At 43.3% G+C, this 13,305-nt stretch overlaps 1 protein-coding gene across 2 annotated transcripts in view; it reads right to left on the bottom strand.

Moving 5' to 3' along the window:
• The window catches only part of SERAC1 (serine active site containing 1), a 109,539-nt gene that overhangs the window by 72,666 nt on the left and 23,568 nt on the right, over positions 1-13,305 (bottom strand). The window lies entirely within an intron of this gene.

The raw sequence follows: 13,305 nt of genomic DNA, 5'->3' as shown, positions 1-13,305 counted from the left end.
TGGCTGTCTCTCTTTCCCTCAGTCTGTCCTTCTGTGCCTCACCATCTCCCTCTTCGTATTATCTCGCTTCCAGCTGCCTGGCAGTGCCAGTGGCTAGCAGCTGATTGTCAGTAGTAGCCCCTCCCCTGTGTGGCCCTACAGTCTCTGATGCCAAGTTTGTGAACCATGCAAAAATGTGCAATTTTTTCTCCAAATAAAAATGTACGCAGTTAAAAGCTCGCACAATGCTCGCTCAGTAAAAGCCAAACTCCATCCCATAGCTTAAAACATGTTTTTTTGTGAGGGATAAATCCCTATTGAAGTCAACAGGGAACTTCATCTGCAAATGTCCCCATTGACCGCTTCGGCATTTAGAGAACACGCTCCTCAATCACAACCCTGATTAGAAAGCTTTTTTTATTCGCAGATCTTGCATTGTGGAAATATTTCATCCCTGGCATTCATACAGTATGACATCAGATGTCCTTAGACTAGCTCAGAAAACAGATTTTTAATCATTGGTTAAAAAGCGTCTGTCAGTCTCCAAATATTTTCAAGTTGGAAACGGCCATCTCTAAATGTCTGATTACTGAGAGATTTGACGCTATAATTGATACACACACAAATACAGAATTATTAGAACATTTTACCAGTGGGCACAGTGATTTTTTTAGGAGATTGCATGTCAGCCGTCATGTAGCTTAATAATTTATGCACATATGTATTTTAGGGGCTTTCTCAACCCTTCTAAAATATTGTAAACTTAAGAATCATTTTACTCTCTACAACATATATTGCTGCTGTATTTTTCTGTTTGTATATTTTGTTAATGTTTTTTAAAATGCTAAAAATATTCAGTGTATTTTTTTTTATACATAATATAATTACAGTTTGTGGAAAGCACAATAAAAAACTGTGGTATAGAAGGAATTTGTCCTGCAATATATAAATCTGGATGTATTTCTCTTGGTAAAATCTCTTATGACAAAAATGATGAGTATTGAAGAGTAATGGTGTACCACTTGAATACAATGAGGGACCTGAATAAATAAAACAAAATATGCATCTTTTAATCTTCATTGCCGCCAACTATTTTGACATTTCCTACTTACTCCCGCAATGTGTTGAATAATTTACTTGCAATAGTATATCCTATGCAGCTATATAGTTGCCAGCTTCCAAAATGACTAGAACATAATTTGCACATAATGGGCCCCTTCACATAATCAATTTCTGACGTGATCCCATTTCCTACAAAATAATGAGACTTTATCTAAATCGTTAACAGACATTATTTTCCCTGAGGTTAACGCATATCCACAAAGCTAATTATTTGCCAAAACAACAGCTGTTGTTTACTGAGACAGAGACTCTTCTTTGCTGCAGTCTGAAGTCAATTATATACCTCCCCAAACACACCTTTACATAAAACGTGGAGACACTCATGTGCACAAAAAAGAGCACACCTGAGACATCTGGGATATATGCTAATTTAAGTAATTTGAATATACTTAGCATATCCATATTAGCATATTTCTCGAATATCTCCGGTGTGGGTGTGCTCTCTCCCGCTCAAGGAAAACACGTCTCAGGCTCTGCAGGGGACTAATGCCACTGTTAGCTATGACCTAACTAACGTCTCATGAAATTCCTGCATTAACTATAACAGAGCTCTGTGGAGGCGTTCTTAGAGGGAACACTTCTTTGGCATCATTAGCACAGTTATTATAGTTAATGCCCTTTCAGGACGTAAACAGCACTTAGCAATGCGTTAGGCTGCGTCCATGGTAAGTTCATCCGTGCGGAGGCTGAGGGAAAGCGGGTGCTTTCCCTGGCCATGGTGCGCGTGCCGTCCGTGGGCGTGTCTAGGGGCGTGCCAGTGATGTCACGGAGCTGGTTTGCTGTCATTGGGTGAAACGCTCACGTGACTGGTCTGTCCTGATGAAGCTGACGCCAGTCAGCGAAACGCGTAGAGCTTCCATTTTCTGCGCAGTAATCCCCGTTCCAGAGGAGAGGAGACCGCTGTACTACGTACCTGTTCCTTCCCCCGCATTACCGGAAGCTGTCAAGCCCCAAACGGAGGTGACGTCAGACGCCGCTCGAACACTCTCTGACTGCGGGAGTATTGGAGAGACGGTCCGGTCACCACTTCTCTAGCGTGAGATCTACTGCTTCACTATTTTATGTGCCTATTTTACTTGTACACATTGTGAGTACACTCCTTACCTTTTATTGCGATATAAACCTTTTTGCTGGTCTGCACTATGGTCTCTTTTCTGCTGTTTCCTCATGAGTTGATCCAGTGTGCAAGCCCTCTCGAGTTCCTGCAACCCTGTTCCCTGTTACACTCTGATTCTTCACCTACTTTTTGTAAGTAGGTAATTCATATGAGCCAAGTTTTTCTTTTTTGCCCATTTTTTTGTGTGATTTTATTGCACCATATATGTTTACTCTTTTTTTGGGGTGTTCCTGATTTATCGCTCCCTTCCTACCCTGGATGTATTGTTATAGATGTAGCCATATCTCCCTCTTACCTTCAGGCTGCAGACCACATGTTGCTAGGCAACCAATAGAGCTGCTAGAATCTCCTAAGGGGAGATTGGAACGTTAGTTGAGCTGACAGGACTGTTAGGGGAGTTAGTGAGTTGGAAGCTGGACACTGAAGGGGTAGAGTGTGAGTGTGCAGGTGCCTGTATCATCTGCACTAGGCCAGAGACCCCTGATAGGCCCAAGCTAGGCCCAACTCCCCTCAGTTTGTGGCTGCTACAGGGACAGGCCCATAGATAGGGATACTGCCCCTGTAGCTTGTAGTGAGGGACACAGCGGCATCCTTGCCCTTGGTGGTCTGGGACCAGACCATCCCACGGAAGAGACTATCCTTGAGATGCACAACCCACACGGGGACCACCATACGCGGAGGCAGAAGCGCCAGAGTCACAGATCATCGTTGGGTTCGTGTACCCCACCGCAGGATGCAGCGCACCCGGGTGTGGACGCACCCAGCAGGTACCCCACGCACAAGTGCACCAACACACACTATAGTGGCAGCGCTGACCACATAGAAGGGTGAGGGGTTATATCCTTGTGGACACCAGGGTGGTTGGGTGCCCAAGGGCCCCGCCAGGTACTGTGGTCAGGAGTGTGGGACACTTGGCGGGTGGTTACGGCCGTGCGAGGCCTGGCGGGTAGGCTGAATCCAGTAGCCATACTTTCGTCCTGCAGTAAAGCTGTTATTTTATGTTTTACCCAGATATACCCAGAGATCTCGAAAGCTCGCACAAATAAAAGCATTTCGTTAGCCACAGAACGGTATCATCTATTTATTTTTTGATTATTGAAGCTCGGCTAACACGGTACTGATACCTCTACATATATATATATATGTCCTGTAACGGGTAATTCAACACAGTAGAATCCATTACAGGTGGAGGCTCTGAAGAACACATACCAGTATACACCCCAGGCTCCATGCAGCGGAGGCTCAGACATCCTGTGAGCCCCAGGTATTGCACCACACACACCGTAGCCACACATCCTCCAAGGGGGTGGGGGAAAGTGCGCTACATAAACAATATATTTTTAAGAAAGCCATTTAGGTTAGAACGTGGAAGAGGTATATCCCAGTTACTAAGACACCAGCCCCTGTAATGAGAGTCACATTTAAAAACGCTATTGCCGGACCTCTGGTATGGTGCCAAAGAGTACAGACACATATGGCGGCCCAAGCAGAATCTGCTTCCGTTCGGCATGTCACAAGTCTGAATAGGCCTGATATTAGGTGAAATAGCAAGTACAGGGTCCAAGACTGCTTTATGGAGAAATATTTTCTCTCGGATCAAATTGAAAAGACGGAAAGAAAAAGGGGGAGCAGCTGAGAATATTAAGAACTAGCAAAAGCAAGTTTCAAAGAAAATATGCCTATCTTGGAGAAAAGTATTAAAAAAAAATTAAAAGAGCATTCAAAGAATTAAAAAAAAAGACTCATCTTACAAACTGGGAATGAGAGAAGCTGAGCACAGAATCAGGGAATGTGAGGCTGATGTGACCCTATATAAAAAGGTAGGTAGTCTGCAGGAGTAAAACCTGATGTTAGAAAATAAAATTGATGAGCAACAAAACAGACCCCGAAGGGATATCAGGATCATTGGCGTCTCAGAGACTTTTCGTCCAGGCCAACTATTTCACATATGGTCTAAATGGCAACCAGAGCAATTGGGGTGGAAGTCACAATCACAGTGGGAAAGGTTTCAATAGAGATGGGGCACCACAACAAGAAAAGGGGTTACAGCCAGGGTCATTATTGGTGAGGATCCTACATTTTACTCACAAAATTAGGCTTCTAAAGGCATTTAAAGATGCAGGAACAAGAAGGGAACAGATCATGCTTTTCCATGATTTTTCGGTCTCATTTGCACAAAAACTATTGGAATTCAGTAAATTATTGGAATTCAGTAAAGTCTGTACATACTGTATATGAACAAACAGAATAAGAGATTTGAGTGAGGATACCCAGCAATGCTGAGGGTATTCACTGTCAAACAGGGTTGCCACTTTCTATTGAAGGCTAACCTGGAGACTTTTTGCAATAATCATTTTTACATTTATTTATCTTATCTGCAACGGCATCTCCCTCTGCAAGGTCCAGTCAGCATGGCTCCGTGACGTCAAATGGTGCGGGTTGCCTCAAACTTATATCTATTTAAAGGAGACGCTTGCGGCATTCGGCTTTGGAGATCGGATGAGTAGGGCGATTCTCTCGCTGTATTCAGGCCCTACCGCCAGGGTCATACATCAGGGTTACCCTTCAATGCCATTCCAAATAAAAAGTGGCACGACAGGCATGCCCACTTTCCCCTCTCCTATTTGCCCTCTGTATCGAACCACTGGCGGCGCAAATCAGAGGCAACCCAGACATCTCAGGGTTAAACGCATATTCTCAATCTCATAAAACGGCCCTGTACGCAGATGACATCCTCTTGATTATCACAAAACCCCATACCTCCTTACCAAACCTATTTGATCTTCTAGATAGATTTTCAAGGATCTCAGGGTTTAAAATAAACCAGTCCAAATCTGAGGCCCTCAATATCAATCTCCCCAGACATACCGAGAAGTTACTAAAACTAAATTTCAAATTTAATTGGCAACAGAAACATATAAAATACTTTGATGTCCACATCACCAAAAATGTCAAAGACATATATAAAGCAAATTACCCCAACCTGATCCGGATTCGAAAGTCTGATTTGCATAGGTGGGCATCCAAGAGGATATCCTGGATAGGAAGGATACATAGCGTCAAAATGAATTTACTCCCCCGCATCCTATACCTTTTCCAGACGCTACCAGTGCCACTCAGAATGAAGGACCTGCGCTCTCTTCAATCTGAAATCTCCAATTTTATATGGGGAGGTAGAAAACCAAGAGTTAACAAAATAAATATGAAAAGACTTGTACTGGCTGGGGGCCTAGCAGTACCCTGCCTGGTATCATATTACAAAGCCGGCACAATTAAGCCAAATTATTCAATGGCAATCTAACCCGCAATTGAAAAGATGGGTGGAGCTAGAAAGTGCTGCATGTTCGCCATTAGAACTCAGCAGCTTGATTTGGTTACCTAAAACAGCACGAAAGTATGCCGATATACCGCTCACCTCGATGACCAACTCACTGTCAATCTGGGAGGCTACTAGGGTAAGGCATTCCCTCACATCAAAACATACTATGATGGCACCCCTTTGGAATAATCCTGAGTTCGCACCGGGCCGAACGGGCAGTAATATTTCAATCTGGAAACAGAAAGGATACAATCGGAGTAAAGATCTGGAGGGATACAACCATTCGACTACATCAGACTAGAAAAAGATGTACCTCACTCCGAATTCTTTAGATACCTCCAGATCAGGGCTTATTACAATAAATTCGCCCCATATCCCCCTCTGACATCATTTGAAAAGCTCTGTCTGGCAGAGACCGATACGAAGGGACTTACATCGCAGTTATACGGAGAGGTGATCGGTTCAACTGATCAGGGACAACAAATACCCTCTTTCAGATCCCAATGGGAATCGGATTTAGGAGCGAGCCTCGAAGATGAGGAGTGGGACGCCATATTCTTAGCAACAGCAAAGAGTTCCATATGCACCACTCTCAAGGAGAACGCATATAAAGTCCTCATGGGATGGTACCTTACCCCACTGAAATTATCTAGGTTTGTGCCAAGATCCTCCCCGCTGTGCCCTCGTCAGTGTGGGGGATCGGCAGACCTGTTACATATGCTGTGGTCCTGCCCGCGGTTCTCTCCAATATGGGAGGAAATCAGATATTGGATCCAGAGGATTTTTGATCTCACAATACCCCCAGACCCTTGGCTGTTCCTTCTGAACAGACCATTGGTGGGCCTTACCAAAGCAAACAACAAACTGATTGCTCATTTTGCAATAGCAACGCGGTGCGAGATCACAGCATTGTGGAAACACCCTGATATTCCAAACATCCCAAAGATTCGGAATCGAATATGGTTTATATGCCAGATGGAGAAGTTGACGAGTCTAGTTAATGACACTGGCACCAATTTTCTAAAAGTCTGGATGCTTTGGTTGGCGCAGATAGATATCCCGGGGATTGAAAGGAACACAATTTGGTTATGATAGATGTAGGTGCATTCTCCTTGGGAGGCGACAGCTTGCCCTAATTCATATAAACAGACCCCGAGACAGCAATACCGTGACGTCAACAATCTGGGATGGGCTAGGACTTTGGGAGATTGGTCTCGACTGACTCATGCCCCGAGACGAAAGTAATGCCGCCATCCCTATCCCCACCCCGCCTTCCCAGCCCCCCTCCACCACTCTTCTCACCCCCCCACTTTTTTTTTTCCTCCCCTCCACGTTTGATGTATTGTTACTACGTTATTATTTTTACTAAATATTGATATATAGTATCGGTCACTCAGTTCACTGTGAATCGTCCGGCTGATTAGGGCCCTAAAAGCCGCGTGATCTCACTTTGTTTGCCTCACTTGTTATACTATTTATCATTTACATGACGAAATGTATTGTATGTTGTAAATTATGCCTGTCATATCCAATAAAAAATTTAAGTTAATCAGTTAATTAAGTTATCAGGATGAAGTCGGGAGCCTTGCCTTGTAATCCAAACTTAATTTCTCAGAAGTTTTATTTCTACTATTCTACTTTGTACAATTGCAAAATGATGGCATGCAATGTTTCTAATAATGCAGTATATTTCATCACTACTTAAAATCTTCTAATCAACCTAAACTAAATAAAAAAAGACTGCAAACCTCTAAATCAGCCAATTTCACAAAACAACATTTTAATCACTATAAAAAATGTTAAGTCCTTCAAAGCCCGCTCCCCGAAACCACCCTGAGGAGAGTCTGTGGGAGGGAGCAGGGGGGCTCCCTTGGGGCTGGTGCTGCAGCTGCTTTCACCGCTTTCCGAAGCCCTCCCCTCCTCCTCTCCGAAGCCCTCCCCTCCTCTCCTCTCCTCATTGGCTCACAGCCACACCACGTGACGCGTCGACACTTGGGATTACAATTCTCTTGCATCCCCTGGCGGCTGACGCGCCACAGCGTGTAGTGAGCAGTGCAGGGAGGAGGGACTGGGACCTGCTCGGGAGGATACCATCAGATGGTAAGTAGCGCGCGCCGCCGGACGCAGCAGGACCAAAGCCTAAGGAGTGGAAAGACCCAGCATGCTGCTCTAGCGACAGACCTATTTCACTTACAAATGTTGATCTGGAAATGTTCTCCAAAATATTGACAACTAGATTAAATGAAATCCTTCCTCAGCTCATTCACCCCGAGCCGGTGGGTTTTGGACTAGGCAGTTGACAAGACAAGGCGAACAATAGATTTAATAGAATATTGCAAGAGATGAGTGCCGAGGTGAAAACAGGAGACAGTTTTGGGAAAACTAAATGCAGGCTTTTATTTAGCCAAAATGCCATAAACAAAAACGTAGGCTTTTCCTCCATCCAGATGCAGCAAAAACAGGGTAGCAGAATAAAGGTTAGGGATTTCCTAGGCCAAAACTCAGCTCCCCAGCGTATTGCCGTGCATATAGGCCTGTACGCCCTGTCACTAGGAGGCAAGAACATGAACGAGTGATCTGTACTCACACCAGAGGGAGACCCAGACTGCAGGAAGATCCAGGCTTGTAAACCCTCCTAACGAGCCAGGTGAAAGCTGGTTAATTATTTGGTTTAGGTTTAGCTATTAATTTAAAGTTGATGTAGCGGCCCGCCCAAAAAAGGTGCGCTGATTTATTGGCCCACCTGAAAAAAAGGTTGGCCACCCCTGGTCTAGATCATGTCTTACCTCATTTTTAGATTGATACTACTGTTGTCATTGCCACAAAGTCCTGTAGGAAAATGTATGAGATGGATTAGCTGGGTGTAGTGGCTATCTACAGTAATCAAGTATTTTAGTATTAGGGGTTATCTTTTTTGTTTTGACTAACACATACTTTTAAAGTTTGTCTACACCCTTGAAACAGGAAGAAAACCTTTTACATATGAGTGTTCTCCGATTTACTGCGGTTTATAATAAACCATGTATACGTTTTCACCACGTTCGGATTCCCTGCTGCTGAAATAGATTGTGGTAACACTACCTGAGGAAGAAAGAATAGCTCCCATAAGCTCATCTTAAAAGTTACTCCAAATAAACAAGTGTATGGGAAAGTACCACTCATTAGCTTAGTATGCCATAACATGTGCTTTGGGTAAGCAGAACTATCTCTGTCACGTTTCCTACCATATATAGAGTTTTTAATACAAAGGAAGTTTGACTATATGGGAAAGTACCACTTATCAGCTTGAGGCTTTGTCCCTGGTGGCCTCTGCAGCGCGTACAACAGCGTGTGTGCGCCAAACACCAGAGCACAGCACTCTATGGGCCAGGCCCCAGTCACCGTGGGTGCGCAAAGCCTGATGACGCGGGCGCTGGAAGACAAGGATTTTGTCTTTCCCTGCAGCGACGCAGTCACATGGTTGACAAACAACCAGTGGTTATGCAGGTAGTGTAGACCGTCATGCCTCCCTCCCCCATCATGGCTGCGTCCCCGCGCATCCCATCGCTACACCTAGATCACAGATCACAGCTTTTACCTGTGCACGTGCCGCCAGGTGCTCTGACGTGCGTGCAGCCAAGGCCACTGGGGACTTAGCTTAAGTGCCATGACATGTCCTTTGGGTGAGCAGAGCTCTCTCTCTCTCTCACATGTTTACCATATATAGAGTTGTTTAATACAAAGGAAGTGTGACTCATCAGTTTAAGTATGCATTTGCTACAACACTCAGCACTGATAGGCTTCCTCCAAACAAAAAATGCTATAAATAAGAGCTTAGGCTGGGGATAGTGCCAGAAGCTTCTCCATGGACCGTGCAGGTGCCCTTGCCAAGAATTCCCCTCTCTCTCGGGATCCGACTAGACTAATTGGGGCTTCCCCGGGTGTTTGGTGCGTTTTCCTGTTGTATGCTGTTTAGCTGTGCAAGCTGTAACTAAGAACATAACCGAAGCTAAGTAAAACCCCTTTTTTATTACATCTCTAAGACTGTTTACTGACTCAGAGTATGCATGTTATTGGTTGAATCCAGGATCTTTACATTACAAGCATCACCTATTATTAAAGCACTCTGTTATTTTTGCACAACTGCAAATTTACTGGACATGCAACCTCAATCTAATACCATAATAGACAAATGTAACACTGCAAAGGCTTTTACAGCAGCAATCCCCTCTTTTGAACAAAGAAAACAGGTTTTCTTCCTTTTTACCATTGTGACATCCTGTTGCTGCTGTATCTAGCACCATTTGCCATCATCTTAATATTCTGCATTCTGGAGATATTAATTTGGTGAAAATTCGCTTTGCAGGGAAATTAAAATGGCCACACTCATCCACACACATTAAAACAACAGTACAGTAACTGCCTCATGGTAACAGTGGCTGCAAGTGAAATGGTTAAAAAAAAAAAAACAATAATTCTGCAAAGTTTTAGTTATTGAACATTTGTAAGACCCTGTTGGATAATTCATTGCCTATTTCCAACACTGGTGTTGTTAAATATGGATGAGAGCGTCTCCACCATTTTCTCCAGCTCCATCACTGCCAATTGGCAAATGAGAATGATTATATATATATATATATATATATATATATATATATATATATATATATATATATATATATGTGTGTGTTCGACAAACCTATACATTTGCACGCCCCAGGCGAGTGGATTTAACATCGTGGCGAGCTCCTATTGGCCCAAGCAGCACACGTTTGGTACTACACTGGCGACACACTTTATTCGAGCTCGGCTAGTCCCACGAATTCGGGTATACCCGGGTGTATTGAGGTTTGTGACTGTTTTCTGCCTGAGTGCATTGGGTTATTTTCCAGGCAGGGATTGAAGCATTTTATTCCCGCTGGCTGCAATACTGCACAGTATATATATATATACTGCATTACAAATCATGAATTTATGCCATCTGGTAGACACGCGAAGCATTGCAGCCTATTAAATCCTAATCATTATCATTTAACAGATCAGCCGCCCATCAGCCAGGCATGAACCCAGGCTGGGAAGGCAAATGCAACGGGGCTTGTCAGAGGTGAGGAGCGGCGCATTCCAGGTATCTGCCAGGTACATACCGGGTATTTGCTCTAATAAAGTGTGTCGGTGCAGTAGGTGGCGATTAGATTTTTTGGTAATTTGTCGCTGTGTGTGTGTGTGTGTGTGTGTATTGGTATTAAAGAGTGTGCTAAAATTCTGATGACAAATTATTCAAAAAGGATTTTAAAACTATGTATGCATTAATCACTCAGTTTTATCTTATTATATTAGCTACGGTCACACCATTAGCTGTGTCAATACGGTGATCCCAGGCACTTCCACGTCATGCGATCTCTCCTATTACATGGGCTGCACTATCGATCTGCCCCTGAGAAACTGTGCAAGTGCCCATGTAGTACTATTCCCACTGTAAATAATCATACAGCACCACATGTTGTACATACAGTATTCTCTGAAATTTTGTACAAATACCTAACCGGAAGAACCCTGCGAGGTTAGAAAGCTTGTACTCTGCTAACTTTTGTTAGTATTGGACCAATAGCTATCCATTTTTTCCTTTTCTTACATTAACAATGGACCAATACGGTTACATTTTTGTTTTGCTAATAAGAGTGTTATGAAACCCATCCCATATGTCCCACCACAAACGAACATTTATTAAAACGTACTTTTGTTTTTTAAATCCAGCAATCACAGATTGAATTTGTTACTACCATTGGTTGCGGCAAAATTAAGGTACGTTCGTATTTTAAAGGAGCAATGCAATCCAGCAATTTTTTGTATTTTATAGAGGATTGATGCAGGAGATCTCTGGAGCTGAACCCCGTTATTTCAGCTCCAGGGACCTCCTACTTCCAGAGATACTTCCCTCCAAAGTAGGTGCCGGTAGCCGCTTTGGCTAAGCTAGCTGGACCGTATCACATGGGTGAATAAGTGCACTGTCACCTATGACATCACAGCTTTCTATTGGCCCGCAAGATCTTTGAACAGTAGCCATTACTTGATCCCTGGCAACCCAGGAGAGCGAATACCGGCACCTACTTCGGAGGTAAGCTTTTCCGGAAGCAGGGGGCCCCAGGAGCTGAAATTAACAGGGTTCAGGTCCATAGACCCCTGCTTCAAACATATACATACATATATAAAAAAAAAATTAAATCACTGGCTTGGATTGCCGCTTTAAAAGAGTAATAAGGATTGCTGTAAATAAAGAGGGTTATGAAGTGTTGATTTTCATGCCAAGAGACTGACCTCTGATATTGTGTCTATGTTGGGAGGAAGAGCCTGCCCTAAATGCCTGTGAAATAAAAATATCTAATCAATTAACAGAGACATTACACAGTAATGTCAATGTTTTCTACACACTCCTAATCAAAACAATTAAGGAGAGATTTTATTTTCCCAATACGTGCAGATAAATGTGACTGCACATAAGGGAATCTGTGTGATAAATGTTATTTATCTATATTTTTTATAGCTCCCACCAGGTACGCATCGCTTTACAATTTTCACAAAAATGACAATACAAGGAAGAGAATACTAAAAAATTGAATAAGTGCATCAGTACATAAATGTAACATTGGGAAAATTAGTCCCTGTCCTGAAGAACTTACAATCTAATTGGGATGCGGGGAGACTAACAGAAATAATAGAAGTGAAGTCAAGTGCATTGGTTATAGTGCATATCAGAGAATACTGTAGTTAGTGAGTAGCAGTCATCCAAGACTAATTAAATGCATCGTTGGACAGGTCGATGTTCAGGTTTTGAAGATAGAGAAGGTGCTTGGCAGAGATTGAGAGTGAGGGAATTACAGAGGAAGGGTGCAGCATGTGAGAAGTGTTGTAGGCGAGAGACTACAGTAGGGGGGGGTAGAGAGGAGACAGGCCTGAGCAGAGCATAGAGAGGGAGATTAAAGCTAAGGGACAGAGGAGTGGAGAGACTTGAAGGAGAGAAAATTAATCGTGTAGTGCATGCCGAGTTTAAAAAAGGAGCCAGCAGAGTTTTCAGGAGGAGAGAAGCAGAGGCTGATCGAGAGGAGGGTGAGGTTATCCTTGCAGCAACATTTTTAATAGATTGAAGGGTAGAAAGCTGCGAGGTAAGGAGACAAGTGAGGAAACTGTTGCAGTAGTCTATACTGGAGAGAATAAGGGCATTGATTAATATTTTGGCAGTTGTAAAACGGTATTTTTGCAATGTTAATGAAAAAGTAGCAGCAAGTTTTAGCGAACGCATCTGGCTTGGAGAACTGGATGGATTGCAGTGTTAGGGGGCTTGATTTTGGTGGGAGATTGTCGTGATAAAGTTAGAGACATGGGACTGTAATGCTGAGGTTCGATGTGGATAGATACAGTTGTGCATCATCTGCATACAGGTGATACTTGAAGCCAACCAAATTAATAAGGTCACCAAGGTAGAGGGTATACTTAGAAAACAGAACAGGTCCCAGAACCGAGCCTGGAGGTATACAAACAGATATATTAAACAGAGGTAGAAGAGGGATTAGAAAAAAAAATACACTAAATGGACGATGAGAGGTAGGAAGAAAGCCAGGAGGGGGCTTTCCACCCCCAACACCAAGCAGCAGGTGAAACAATATCAAAGGCTGCAGACTGGTTGAACAGAATTTAAAGGGAGTAATGCACTTGCGATTTAGCAATGTGGAGGCAATTTGCTACTTTAAAAAGAGTGCTGCTTCAGCCGAGTGAGCAGTACAAAAACCTTATT

Source organism: Ascaphus truei, chromosome 4 (assembly GCF_040206685.1).
Source record: "Ascaphus truei isolate aAscTru1 chromosome 4, aAscTru1.hap1, whole genome shotgun sequence".
NCBI classification, from domain to species: domain Eukaryota; kingdom Metazoa; phylum Chordata; class Amphibia; order Anura; family Ascaphidae; genus Ascaphus; species Ascaphus truei.
This window is presented reverse-complemented; position numbering and strand designations above follow the sequence as displayed.